This window comes from Rhinoderma darwinii, chromosome 4 (assembly GCF_050947455.1).
Source record: "Rhinoderma darwinii isolate aRhiDar2 chromosome 4, aRhiDar2.hap1, whole genome shotgun sequence".
Lineage (NCBI taxonomy): Eukaryota > Metazoa > Chordata > Amphibia > Anura > Rhinodermatidae > Rhinoderma > Rhinoderma darwinii.
Window position 1 is genome coordinate 286,114,741 of NC_134690.1, and position 14,285 is coordinate 286,129,025.

Sequence of the window (14,285 nt, forward strand, 5' to 3'; positions counted from 1 at the left end):
TTTTTACAAGGAATAAAGGAGAAAAAGCACCCCAACCTTTGTCAAACAATTTCTCCCGATTACGTAAATACGCCATATGTGGTAATAAACTGCTGTTTGGACCCACACCGGGGCTTAGAAGGGAAGGAGCGCTATTTGGCTTTTGGAGCTCAAATTTAGCTGGAATAGCTTTTGGATGTCATGTCGAATTTGCAAAGCCACTGAGAGACCGAAACAGTGGAAGCCCCCCAAAAGTAACCCCATTTAGGAAACTACACCACTTAAGGAATCTATCTACAGGTATAGTGAGCATCTAGATCCAACAGGTCTTTTGCAGAATTTATTAGAATTACTCAGTGAAAATGAATATTAAGATTATTTCCACTAAAAAGTTGAATTTTTTCAATTTCACGAAGGATAAAGGAGGAAAAAGCACCCCAACATTTGTAAAGCAATTTCTCCCGAGTACGGCTATACCCCACATGTGGTCATAAATGCTTTTTCATTAGAAAGTAATTAACCCTTTCCGAACTGATCCATGTTTTGCTTTTTCTTTTTCGTTTTTACTCCCCGCATTCCGAGAGCCACAACTTTTTTATTTTTCCGTCAATAGAGTGGTGTGAGGGCTTATTTTTTGCGGGACGAGCTGTAGTTTTTATTCGTACCATTTTTTAGTACATACGACTTTTTGAGCACTTTTTATTAAATTTTTTGTTAGAACCAAGGTGACCAAAAAACAGCGATTTTGCGGTTTAAAATTCTTTATTTTTCATAGATTCCTTAAGTGGTGTAGTTTCCCAAATAGGGTTACTTTTGGGGGCTTCCACTGTTTCGGTCTCAGGGGCTTTGCAAATTCGACATGACACCCAAAAACTATTCCAGCTAAATTTGAGCTCCAAAAGCCAAATAGCGCTCCTTCCCTTCTAAGCCCCGGAGTAGGTCCAAACAGCAGTGTAATACCACATATGGGGTATTTACGTAATCAGGAGAAATTGTTTTACAAATGTTGGGGTGATTTTTCTCCTTTATTTCTTGTAAAAATTAAAAATGGCTACCTTTTTTCAGAAAAAAAGTAGATTTTTACCTTTACAGACTAATTCCAATGAATTCAGCAAAACAACTGTGGGGTCAAAATGCTAACCCCTAGAAAAATTCCTTGAGGGGTGTAGCTTCCAAAATGGGGTCACTATTGGGGGGTTTCCCCTGTTTTCATCCCTCCAGTGTATTGCAAATGCGACATGGCACTGAAAACTATTTCAGCAAAATCAAAAATCCAAATGGTGCTCCTTCTCTTTTGAGTCCTGCTGTGGGTCCAAACAGCAGTTTATTACCACATATGGGGTATTGCTATAATCGGAAGAAATTGCTTTACATATGTTGGGGTGTTTTTTCTACTTTATTCCTTGTAAAAATTTTACATTTCTACGTTTTTTCACAAAAAAAGTAGATTTTCATCTTCACATACTAATTCAAATAAATGTAGCAAAAAAACTGTGGCTTCAAAATGCTAACTATACCCATATATAAATTCCTTGAGGGGTATAGTTTCCAAAATGGGGTCACTTTTTGGGGGTCTTTACTGTTTTGGTACCACAAGACCTATTCAAACCTGACATGGTGCCTAAAATATATTCTAAAAAAAGGACTCCCCAAAATCCACTAGGTGCTCCTTTGCTTCTGAGGCCTGTGTTTCAGTCCATTATCACACTAGGGCCACATGTGGGATATTTCTAAAAACTGCAGAATCTGGGCAATAAATATGGAGTTGCATTTCTTGGGTACAACCTTCTGTGGTACAGAAAAAATGTATTACAAATGAATTTTCGAAGGAAAAAAATGAAGTTTGTAAATTTCACCTCTACTTTGCTTTAATTCCTGTGAAACGCCTAAAGGGTTAAAACACTTTCTGAATGCTGTTTTGAATACTTTGATGGGTGCAGTTTTCAAAATGGGGTGACTTCTGGGGACTTTCTAATATATAGGGCCCTCAAAGCCACTTCAGAACTGAACTGGTCCCTGAAAAAATAGCCTTTTGAAATTTTCTTGAAAATATGAGAAATTGCTTCTAAAGTTCTAAGCCTTGTAACGTCCTAGAAAAATAAAAGAATGTTCAAAAAACGACGCAAACATAAAGTAGACATATGGGAAATATAAACTAGTAAGTATTTTGTGTGGTATTACTATCTGTTTTACAAGTAAATATATTTAAATTTAGAAAAATGCAAATTTTTGCAAATTTTCTCTAAATCTTGGCGTTTCTTATAATAATCGTATACAAATAAATATTGAATTTAACGACTACATTTTTCAGTATCATAAAGTACAACATGTCACGAGAAAACAATCTCAGAATCGCTTGGATAGGCAAAAGAATTCTGGAGTTATTACCACATAAATTGACACATGTCAGATTTGCAAAAATGAGGCTGGTCCTGAAGGCCAAAACAGGCTTAGACACTAAGGGGTTAAATATTTATTTAATTTTTTCCGCTAATAATAACTATTTACTTTTGTTTTTACACATTTTATTAGTCCCCCTAGGGTACTTGAACCAGCAACCGTTAGATCACTGGTAGAATACACTGCAATACTAATGTATTGCAGTATATTGTGATTTTTACATGCTCCTGTAACAGCGCGATCACTGTTTCTGTCCATTAGTCCCGGGTATCAGCTGTAATACACAGCTGACACACACAGCGTATGGCGCGGGCTCAGCGCGTGAGATGCTCCATATATCACCCCCCACACCACAACAAGCTATTAAGTCATGGTGCGCGAAGGGTTTAATGCACAGCGGAAGGTGCAGAGTGAAAATTACAATTTTCCACTGATGTGCCATTTTAGTGCACTATATGTTATGCCCAGTTTGTGCCTCCAATACCTCATAAAATATTAACCGGGTTCTCCCGGGTATGGCGATGCCATAACTGTGGACGTTAACTGCTGTTTGGGGTACGCTGTAGGGCTCAGAAGGGAGGGAGCGGCATTTGGTTTTTGGAGCGCAGATTTTGCTTTGTAGTAGCTCTGGCGTTGTGCTGGTATTTCAGTTTATAATGTGGGGGCATATGTAGGCTGGGCAGAGTACATCAAGGGCATAATAAGAGGGTATAATAATGGGGTAAATAAATAATAATCCGCAGATATGTGGCCAGTGTTTCACTTATAAATGGCGCCCGATTCTATCCGCTGTTGGAACTCTGCACATTTTGCATCGCCATAATCTGGGAGCCGGAACTTTTTTATTTTTTCACCACCGGAGCCATGTGAGGGCTTATTCTTTGTGCCAATATCACCATATTCTGAGAGCCGTAACTTTTTTATTTTTCAGTCAAAAAAGCTGTGTAGGGGCTTGTTTTTTTGCGGGACGGGATGTAGTTTGTATTGGTACCATTTTGGCATACATGCAACTTTTTGATCACTTTTTATTGTAGATTTTGGGTGGGGTGGTGACCAAAAAAGAGTGATTCTGGCATTGTTTTTAATTTATTTTATTTGCAGTGTTCACCGGGTGGGAAAAATAATATTATAGTTTTCTAGCTGAGGTTGTTACGAACGCGGTGATACCAAATATGTGTACTTTTTTTTTACGTGTTCATATTTTTCCTATAATAAAAGACTTAATATAGGAAAAAAAAGCAGTTCTTGTTTATGTCACTTATAACTTTTATTTTTACACTTTTTTTTAAAACATTTTTATTCTTTTTTTTACTTTTTTTACTTGTCCCACTAGGGGACATTTAGACTTGCAGCTCTGATCGCTGCTGGAATACATTACACTACCTACGTAGTTTAATGTATTCTAACTGTCATTGTGACGTGACAGTCACACTGACAGGAAGCCTACGATGACCAGCCTCACTATCAGTGATCTAACGGTTGCTGGTTCAAGTACCCTAGGGGGATTAATAAAATGTGTAAAAACAAAAGTAAATAGTTATTATTAGTGGAAAAAAATAAATAAATATTTAAAGTAAAAAAAAACAACCTTTTCACATTTTTTCTCTAAAGTAATGTAAAAAAATAAAAAAAATACACAAAATTGGTATCGCTGCGTCCGTAAAAGTCCAAACTATTACAATAAACATTATTGAACTCGTACAGTGAATGCTGTGAAAAATAAAGAATTTGAAACTGCAAAATCGCAGTTTTTTGGTCACCTTGGCTCTACCAAAAAATTTAATAAAAAGTGCTAAAAAAGTTGTATGTACCAAAAAATGGTACCAATAAAAACTCCAGCTCGTCCCGCAAAAAATAAGCCCTCACACCGCTCTACTGACGGAAAAATAAAAAAGTTACGGCACTCGGAAAGCAGGGAGGGAAAAATTAAAAAGAAAAAGCAAAACACGGATCAGTCCGGAAAGGGTTAATTACTTTCTAATGAAAAAGCATTTATGACCACATGTGGGGTATAGCCGTACTCGGGAGCAATTGCTTTACAAATGTTGGGCGGCTTTTTCTCCTTTATCCTTCGTGAAATTGAAAAAATTCGACATTTTAGTGGAAATAATGTTGATATTAATTTTCACGGCCTAATTCTAATAAATTCTGCAAAAGACGTGTGGGGTCTAAATGCTCACTATACCCCTAGATAGATTCCTTAAGTGGTGTAGTTTTCCAAATGGGGTTACTTTTGGGGGGCGTCCACTGTTTTGGTCCCTCGGGGGCTTTGCAAATTTGACATGACACCCAAAAACTATTCCAGCTAAATTTGAGCTCCAAAAGCCAAATAGCGCTCCTTGCCTTCTAAGCCCCGCTGTGGGTCCAAACAGCACTTTATTACCACATATGGCGTATTTACGTAATCGGGAGAAATTGTTTTACAAATGTTGGGGTGCTTTTTCTCCTTTATTCCTTGTAAAAATTAAAAATGTCTAAGTTCTTACAGAAAAAAAGTAGATTTTTACCTTTACAGACTAATTCCAATTAATTCAGCAAAACAACTGTGGGGTCAAAATGCTAACTTTACCCCTAGAAAAATTCCTTGAGGGGTGTAGTTTCCAAAATTGGGTCACTATTGGGGGGTTTCCACGGTTTTCATCCCTCCAGTGCATTGCAAATGCGACATGGCACTAAAAACTATTCCAGCAAAATCAGAAATCCAAAATCCAAATGGTGCTCCTTCTCTTCTGAGGCCTGCTGTGGGTCAAAACAGCAGTTTATTACCACATATGGGGTATTGCTATAATCGTACGAAATTGCTTTACATATGTTGGGGTGTTTTTTCTACTTTATTCCTTGTAAAAATTAAAAATTTCTAAGTTTTTTCACAAAAAAAGTAGATTTTCATCTTCATATACTAATTTAAATAAATTTAGCAAAAAAACTGTGGGTTAAAAATGCTAACTATAGCCATAGATAAATTCCTTGAGGGGTATAGTTTCCAAAATGGGGACACTTTTGGGGGGTCTTTACTGTTTTGGTACCACAAGACCTATTCAAACCTGACATGGTGCCTAAAATATATTCTAAAAAAAGGAGGCCCCAAAATCCACTAGGTGCTTCTTTGCTTCTGAGACCTGTGTTTCAGTCCATTACCGCACTAGGACCACATGTGGGAGATTTCTAAAAACTGCAGAATCTGGGCAATAAATATGGAGTTGCATTTCTTGGGTAAAACCTTCAGTGGTACAGAAAAAATTTATTACAAATGAATTTCCGAAGAAAAAAAATGAAATTTGTACATTTCACCTCTACTTTGCTTTAATTCCTGTGAAACGCCTAAAGGGTTAAAATACTTTCTGAATGCTGTTTTGAATACTTTGATGGGTGCAGTTTTCAAAATGAGGGGACTTCTGGGGACTTTCTAATATATAGGGCCCTCAAAGCCACTTCAGAACTGAACTGGTCCCTGAAAAAATAGCCTTTTGAAATTTTCTTGACAATGCGAGAAATTGCAGCTAAAGTTCTAAGCCTTGTAACGTCCTAGAAAAATAAAAGCACGTTAAAAAAATGATGCAAACATAAAGTAGACATATAGGAAATGTTAACTAGTAAATATTTTGTGTGGTATTACTATCTGTTTTACAAGCAGATACATTACAATTTAGAAAAATGCAGATGTTTGCAAATTTTCTCAAAATTTTGGTGTTTTTGACAAATAAATATTGATTTTAACGACAAAATTTTTTCAGTATCATAAAGTACAACATGTCACGAGAAAACAATCTCAGAATCGCTTGGATAGGCAAAAGCATTCCGGAGTTATTACCACATAAGGTGACACATGTCAGATTTGCAAAAATCGGCTGTGTCCACAAGGCCAAAACAGGCTTAGACACTAAGGGGTTAATGACATGGCAAAATAGAATATTACTAGCAGAAAAAGTGTTTGTCTGCAAAATGTTTGGTACCTTCTGTTGTACTTTTATTCCCAATAATACAGCTTCTGATGATAGTATTACCAAGGCATTGGAAGCACTCAATTCCCTGCCCAACACGCTTGCGGAATCTCTGGAATAAATGACATCTTCACTAATTGGCTTGAAGGATGGTTTGGAAAATGGAGTAACCACATATCCAGTCTATTGATTTCCTTAGCAACAGTGGCAGCCATACTTGTAATTTGTTAGTGTTGTTGCATTACTTGCATAAGGGGACTAATTCAGAGACTCATTGACACTTCAATTACTAAAACAATGTACCAAGAGATTCAAAGTAAGAACGTATACGATGACTTGGAAATACCCCCTAACGACTATCAAGATTCTGAAGTATGAAAGGACTGGTGAAAACTTAAAGGGAATGTGTTGCCAGAAAAACATGTTTTTTTAAAAAAAATTAAACATTTAGTGTGTGGGTGATTAAACATTGTTCAAATTTTTTTTATTTTTTTCGCGAGTCAGGAAATATTATAAATTTTTTCTAATTTATAATACTACCCATTTTTGGTCACTAGATGGAGCTAGTTCCCAAAATTGCAGCATTGCAACATTGGGTTAAAAGCCCTCGCTCTAGTGAGCTCTCAGCATCCCCCCCTCCTTTATCCTGGCTAGTGCCGGGATAAACGAGGGGTTTGAAAGGTTTAACCTCCTACACTGTGTGTCGCCATTTTTTGAGGTAACCCACAGTGTAGTAGGTTTACATACAGTAGTAAACACACACAAACACTAACATACATTGAAATCTCTTACCTGCTCCTGCCGCCGCGGCTCCCTCCGGCCCGTCCGCTCCCTTTGCTGCCGCTGTTCCATGTGCACAAGTCCGGAAGCCGCGACCGGAAGTAGTAATATTACTGTCCGGCCGCGACTTCCGGTCCACAGGAAAATGGCGCCGGACGGCGCCAATTTCGAATAGGACTGTGTGGGAGCGGCGCATGCGCAGTTCCCACACAGACGCCGTACACGGCAGTCAATGGGACGGGAGCCGTTCGCAGTCCCTATGGGACTGTGGCTGCCGTATTCCATGTCTGTGTGTGTCGTTAATCGACACACACAGAAATGGAACAAAAAATGGCAGCCCCCATAGGGAAGAAAAAGTGTAAAAATAAGAAACAGTAAAACACAAACACACAAATGAAAATAAACGTTTTTATTAAAGCACTAACATCTTTAACATATAAAAAAATTATTTGTGATGACACTGTTCCTTTAAGGAGAGTACCTGTTTTGGATGTCTCAAAGAACATTTCTTGATAAATTTACAACAGGGGGGAATGTTAGGAAAGAGCTATGCAAGCTTCTCAGGAAAGGCTTTGGCTGACAAAGTGTTAAATATGCTTTACTTTTAATATAACTGATAACGAGTGTGAGGGGTTACTTTTAATATAACTGATAACGAGTGTGAGGGGGCTGGTGAATTCCTCAATAGAGAGATTAGAATTTAGCGGAAGATTCAACTTTCACCTACTTTTGTTTTAGGTGTAAGTATTCTATGTGAAATACAACCGCATTAGAACTAGCTAGGACTGGTTTCACTACACCCTATTATATGTATAAAAACCATGTTACTCAGTGAAAGTCTCAGATAAAGGCTGAGAGACGATTGTTGATCTATTACTGTTTGTCTCCTTATTAACCCCTTCCCCCTGCTTGCATTCTGGGCCCTAATGACCTAGCCATTTTTTACGTTTTTCCATCGTCTCATTCGAAGAGCTATAACTTTTTTATTTTTGCGTCGATATAGCTACATAAGGTTTTGTTTTATTGCGGGATAAGTTGTACTTTTTAATAGCACCATTTTGGGGTACATATAATTTATTTATTAACCTTTATTAACTTTTTTGAGGGAGGATAGAAGAAAACCTGAAATTTCGCCACACTTTTTCACGTCCTAATTCTACGCCGTTTACCGTGTGGTATAAATAGCACAATAATTTTATTCAACGGGTTGTTACGATTGCAAAGATACCAAATTTGTATAGATTTTGTATGTTTTACTACTTTTACACAGTAAAAACACTTTTTTTTAAATTATTTGTTTTTGTGTCTCCATATTTGAAGAGCCATAACTTTTTTATTGTTCTGCCGATGCAGTTGTATGATGGCATTTTTTTTGCGGGATGACTTGTAGTTTTTATTGGTACAATTTTAGAGTAGATGCGACTTTTTGATCACTTTTTATCACATTTTTTTAAAGTCAGGATTAACAGAAAACAGCAATTTTTCCTTAGTTTTTTTATTTTATTTTTTACAGCGTTCAGCATGCGGGTTAAATAATGTAACAGCTTTATAGTCTGGGTCGTTACGGACGTGGCGATACCAAATATGTGTAATATTTTTTCTTTATTCTGTTTTTTTAATAGTAAAGAATTTTGTAAGGGGAAAAAGTGGGTTTTTAATTTTTTTTTTCACTTTTTTTTTTATTAACTTTATTCAACTTTTTTAAACTTTTTTACTAGTCTCACTAGGGGACTTTACTATGCGATCATCCAATCACTTTTATAATACACTGCAATACTTTTGTATTGCAGTGTATTACTGCCTGTCTGTTTAAAACGGACAGGCATCTGCTAGGACATGCTTCTGGCATAGCCTAGCAGGCATTCTCTACAGGCAGACCTGGGGGCCTTTATTAGGCCCCCGGCTGCCATCGGAGACACAGACACTCGGCGATCTCATCACCGGGTGTCAGTGGGATGAGAGGGAGCTCCCTCCCTCTCTCCAAAACCACTCAAATGCGGTGCCCGCTATTGAGCACCGCATCTGAGGGGTTAAACGGGTGAGATTGATACTAATATCGATCTCACACGTTTGAGCAGGGATGTCCACAGCCCTGAGCTACCTCTGGCAGCTGAGAGCAGAGAGATTTCACGGCTCCCTGCTCTGTTTACTTTATTCTGATGCAGCGCCGTGAAAAGGCTATTGCATCAGAATAAAGCCCACTAATGACCGCCGTGAAAAGGCTTATCGGCAGTCATTACGGGGTTAACAAGAATAAAAAGCTGCGCTTTTCAACTTATTCAGATGACTCCTTGAACCTCTTTTGATAAGAATAGAAAATTATCCTGACACATTCCCTAGCCCAAATTAGTAAAGATGAAGTGACAGGGCTCGTTACTGGGCCATAAAAACTCTGCAGTTAGTGCACAGAGGGTCAGATGTAAAAATGTATGTAGTATTCAATTTATTTTATTGGAAAAATGCATAAAATTGCAAAATACAATGTTTCTGCCTGTATCTTTCTACCGCCATTCATCAATCATCATGCATGTGTTGTACAATTTATTATTCAGGTTACTATGGTAATGGGAATACCAAATCAAAATTTTTGTGATATACATGGCTTAAGGGGGAGGTTACAGAGCACATGAAGTTGAGAGTATAAGCATGGAGACTTTAAGCAAGTCTCCTTTAAGTCTTGTGGTCCCCGTCATACGCAACATGTGGAGGATGGAAAGAAATGGAAGAAAAAGTGCATAGAGCTTGCACAGTCATCTGGAAAAAATTTAATCCGTTAGAAACACCTAGAACTGCATGAACTTCATTTGATTGGCTCTCTGTTTTTAAATTTGATCCACCAGATGCCAGAGAAAATCAGACATGTCAACAAAATTCACGCCAAGTAATCCATTCCTAGTGTACTATCACTTGGCAGAGAACAAGGGGATTTCCTTGTATCACCTAGGATAACCACCGGCCAGAACAGGTGAGGAGTGCCTTGCTAGATTATGCCAGAATTGGTCATGAAAGATGAGTCAGGTCAACAGAATTAACAAAATTAGGTAGACTTCAGATCCCAAGAAAACTGTTTGACTCTTTTTTTTTAGGAGTTCAGGTCAGTGTAGAAATGAGAGTGGTCTGTGTGTCACAGCTGTAATATAGTCCTTAACCCCTTCCCGCTGCAGCCACTTTTGACCTTCCTGACATAGCCTCATTTTTACGTGGTTATAACTTTGTAGTGCTTTTACTTATTCAAGCGATTCTGAGACTGTTTTCTCGTGACATATTGTACTTTATGTTAGTGGCAAAATTTGGTCGATACATTCAATATTTATTTGTGAAAAACATTTTTTTTTTAAATTAAATGTGTCTTTTTGTAGGACAGATATACCACATATAATGGTTACTAGTTAACATTGTCCGTATGTCTACTTTATGTTGACATCTTTTTATTTTTCTAGGACATTACAAGGCTTATAAGTTTAGCAGCAATCTCTCACATTTTCAAGAAAATGTCAAAAAACTATTTTTTTAGGAACCAGTTCAGTTCTGAAGTGGCTTTGAGTGGCCAATATATTAGAAACCCCCATAAATTACCCCATTTTAAAATCTTCAGCCCTCAAGTAGCATTTAGAAAGTTTCTTAACCCTTTAGGCGTTTCACAGGAATGAAATCAACGTGAAGGTGAAATTTCAAAATTTCATTTTTTTTTGTATATATTTGATTAGCATCTTTTTTTTTTTGAGAAACTCAACTCAATATTTATTACCCGGATTCTTACGTTTTTAGAACTATCCCATATGTGGCCCTAGTGTGCTACTTGACTGCAACACGGACCTCAGAAATGAAAGAGCACCTTGTGGATTTTGGGGCCTTCTTTTTACTAGAATATATTTGAACAGGCTTTGTGGTGCCAAAACGAAGAAAAAAAAATCTCAAAAAGGCACCATTTTGGAAACGGCACCCCCAAGGAATTCATCTAGGGGTGCAGTGAGCATTTGACTCTACAGTTGTTTCATAGATTTTATTAGTATTGGGCAATGAAAATGAAAATTTTTATTTTTTCCAATAAGATGTAGATTTAGCGCAATTTTTTTTAGTTTCCACAAGGAATAAAGAAAAAAAAGCACCCCAACATTTATAAAGCAAAGTATGGAAATACCCCATATCTGGTCATAAACTGCTGTTTGGACACACGGCAGGGCTCAGAAGGGAAGGAGTGCCATTTGACTTTTGGAATATCGATTTTGCTGGATTGGTTTCTGGGCGCCGTGTCACATTTGCAGAGCCCATGTAATACTTATACAGTGGAAAGTGACTTCAACTGAGAGACTACACCTCATGAGGAATTCATCTAGGGGTATAGTGAGAGTTTTTACCGCAAAGGTTTTTTGCTGAATTAATTAGAATTAAGCCGTAAAAATTTTAAATGAAGTTTTTTCCAATAAGTTGTTGTTTTAGATCAACAACATTTTTCATTTTCACAAGGAATAAAGGAGAAGCACCCCAACATTTGTAAAGTAATGTCGCCTGAGTATGGTAATACCCCAAATGTGGTTAGAAACTGCTGTTTGGAGATATGGGAGGATTTAGAAGGGAAAAAGTGGTATTTGACTTTTGGACCGTAGATTTTGCTGGAATGGTTTGCAGACACCATATCGCATTTGCAAAACCCCTGATGTACCAAAACAAAAGTGACCCCATTTTGGAAATTACAACCTTAAAGGCATTTATCAAGTGGTGTAGTGAGCATTTAGACCACACAGGTCTTTTCAGATTTTAATACGCAGTGGATGATACAAAGTGAAAATTGCCATTTTTTCAATGCCATTTCAATGCTCAATATGTTGTGCGCAGCTTGTGCCACTGGAGAATCTTACCCCATAAATTGTTAAGCAGGTTCACCATCCATGAGGCGAGATGACCCCCTCCTGCACTATAATTGTACCTGTGTCTATACAATTACATGCATAAGCGCTGAATGGCTCTGGCATGTTTTGTGCCCCGCTAGCCAGCGACTTTCAATGACGTCAGCGGCGCAATGTCATCATTGCGTCGCTTGTGTCATTAAATGACAGGGCAAGGCAAACTGCGAGCGCCTTTTAATGACGAAACCGGTGCGATTACGTCATCGTTCAGCCCCAGCAGAATGCTCAGAAGAGAGCAGGCCTGCATTGCAAGAGGATGGCGCGGGAACGGGTTTAAGTGAGTATGTAAAGTTTTATTTTTTTCTGTTAATAGTGTGAGGGGCTATATGTGGAGCACTATCTACAGGGAGGGCTGTATGTTGGGCCAAATGTGGAGAACTCACTGCAGAGGATGGGAACTATATCTGGAGCGCTATCTACAAGTGGGGCTATATGTGGGGGCTATATGTGGAGCACTATCTACAGGCATCTATATGTGGGGCGCTATCTACAGGTGGGCCATATGTTGGGCACTATCAACAGGGGGCTGTATTTGGGGCTCTATCTACAGTGGGCTATACGTAGGGCACTATCTACAGTGGACTGTATGTGGGGCACTATCTACAGGGGCTACTATCTACAGGGGATCAATGTAGGGCACTATGGGCGGCACTATCTACTGGTGACACTATGTATGTGGGGCACTGTCTACAGGGGGCTCTATGTGGGGCACTGTCTACAGGGGCCACTATGTGGGGCACTGTCTACATGGGGCTCTATGTGGGGCACTGTCTACAGGGGGCTCTATGTTGGGTACTATCTACAGTAGGCTCTATGTGGGGCATGGTACAGGAGGCCAAATGTGGGGCACTGTCTACATGGGGCTCTATGTGGGGCACTATCTACATTGGGCTCTATGGGAGGCACTATCTACAGGGGGCTCTATGGGGGGCACTATTTTAGGGGGACAATGTGTGTGTGTTTGTGTGTGTGTGTGTGGGACACAGTGTATAGTTCTATTCTAATCAGGGACACCATGTATGGTTCTATTACAATTAGAGGTGCAGTGTAGGGCGCTATTATATTTAGGGGCGTTGTGTGTGGCACCATGTAAATTTTATCTTCGTTTATAGGTGCAAAAATGTTTGTAAAGTGAGAAGCTGAAGACATCTGAGCCGAAAACTGAAGAAATGGGTCATGGCCAGGAGAAGTCATCATAGAGGCCTGGACCGAATGGAGAAGAAAAGAGAAAAAAGAACAACTAGAATCTGAGAAAATGTCACCTGTGAGTTTATTCTGCCTCTAATTAGTACTGTAGTCACTGTATGATCTGCATCGAGATAATGAGTGATATGATTTTTTCTTTTTTGTGAGGCTTCTAGTAATGTAGAACAGCCATAGGGATGTCAATCAAGATCTGGGAGGGGCCATTTAAAGTTTCGCCTCAGGCAGCAGAAAAGCTATAATTGGCTTTGCCCCCGGTTATGGCACTGTAATACATGTTGATGTAAACTTCTGTTTGGGCACACTGTAAAGCATAGAAGGAAAGGACCGCCATTTGGAGCGTGGATTTTGCTTGGTAGTAGTTTTGTTTAGAGTTTTGCTGGTATTTCAGTTTATAATGTGGGGGCATATGTAATCTCTGCGGAGTACATCAGGGCATAATAAAAGGCTATAATAATGGGGTAAATATTAAAATTATCCATAGACGTGTGGTACGCTGTGAAGCAAGTTGTCACACTGATAAACGGTGTCCGTTTTTATCTCGCTTTTATCAGTGCCGCACCTGCCATGAGGCGAGGTGAGCCGACTACCCGAAAATGATGGGCGGCATTTTCAGCCAGGGACAGACTGGACCGGGGGGAGGGGGCATGCAGACTTAGCAGACGTGCCGCATGATGGGCACATGTGTATCACTCATCCTCCTCCTCTCTGACGCTGTACGCAGCACGCGCCACCAGAGATGAACAGGTCTGCAGGAGGAGCGAAGAGGAGAAGTGACGAGACGCTCTAGGTACATTCCTGCCTTAGCTTGGTCGGCCGAAGCTGCTGGGACCGGGACCCGGGACTGGGCATTTTACTGACATCAAAGGGCTCTATGGGGCTGGAATAATCCACACCATAGAGCCCTCACATCGCTATAATTCAAGGATAGGGGTGTGTGGCAGGGGGGGGGGGGTCTGAGCATCTGACTTACTGCAGAGGGATCTATGGGGGGGTTCCCCCCCCTCTAGAGCAGTCAGTCAGATGCTCAGGCCCCCCTAACCTTGCAGTATAGTAACTAGTGAGGGCTCTATGA